Below are 1,273 nucleotides of genomic sequence, written 5' to 3'. Positions count from 1 at the left end.
TGGGCGTTTGAGACTCTGAAAGCTAAGCTGGTCACAGCACCAGTCATCTCTGCACCAGACTGGACATTACCATTTGAATTAATGTGTGATGCCAGTGACCATGCCATTGGTGCAGTGTTGGACAGAGATATGACAAGCTTCTGCACGTCATTTACTATGCCAATCGTGTTTTAAATGACGCACAGAAGAATTACACAACCACAGAAAAAGAGCTGCTTGTAGTGGTTTACGCTATTGACAAGTTTAGATCCTATTTAGTAGGATCTAAAGTGATTGTGTACACTGATCATGCTGCTCTTAAATATCTACTCACAAAGCAGGATTCAAAACCCAGACTTATCAGATGGGTGTTGCTTCTGCAAGAGTTTGATATAGAAATAACAGACAGAAAAGGGACAGAAAACCAAGTAGCAGATCACCTGTCCCGAATAGAACCAGTAGAAGGGGCGTCCCTCCCTCTTATTGAGATCTCTAAAACCTTTCCGGATGAGCAACTCTTTGCCATCCAGGAAGTGCCATGGTTTGCAGACATTGCAAACTACAAGCCAGTAAGGTTCATACCCAAAGAGTACAGTAGGCAGCAATCAAAGAAGTTGATCACGGATGCAAAGTACTATCTTTGGGATGAACCATATCTCTTCAAGAGATGTGCAGATGGAGTAATCCGTAGATGTGTGCCTAAAGAAGAAGCGCAGAGGATCCTATGGCACTGCCATGGACCACAGTATGGAGGACATTTTGGAAGTGAGCGAACAGCCACAAGAGTCCTCCAATGTGGCTTCTACTGGCCTACTCTCTATAAAGATTCCCGAGTGTTTGTGCTTAATTGCGACAATTGCCAAAGATCTGGCAATCTGCCTCACAGTTATGCCATGCCTCAACAAGGGATCTTGGAGATTGAGTTGTTTGATGTATGGGGTATTGACTTCATGGGACCTTTCCCACCATCATACTCAAACACTTATATTCTGGTGGCGGTGGATTATGTATCCAAATGGGTAGAAGTTATTGCTACACCCACTAATGACACTAAGACAGTGTTAAAATTCCTCCAGAAACACATCTTCAGCAGATTTGGCACCCCTAGAGTACTAATCAGTGATGGGGCACTCATTTCTGCAATAAACAGCTCTATTCTGCTTTGGTTCGTTATGGAGTTAGCCACAGGGTGGCCACTCCATATCACCCACAGACTAATGGGCAAGCTGAAGTCTCAAACAGAGAACTCAAAAGAATCCTGGAACAGACTGTAATTAACCGTAGAAGGGATTGG

This window comes from Arachis duranensis, chromosome 1 (assembly GCF_000817695.3).
Source record: "Arachis duranensis cultivar V14167 chromosome 1, aradu.V14167.gnm2.J7QH, whole genome shotgun sequence".
Classification (NCBI taxonomy): Eukaryota; Viridiplantae; Streptophyta; class Magnoliopsida; order Fabales; family Fabaceae; genus Arachis; species Arachis duranensis.
The sequence above is the reverse complement of the archived record's forward strand: the minus strand, read 5'-3'. Positions refer to the sequence as shown.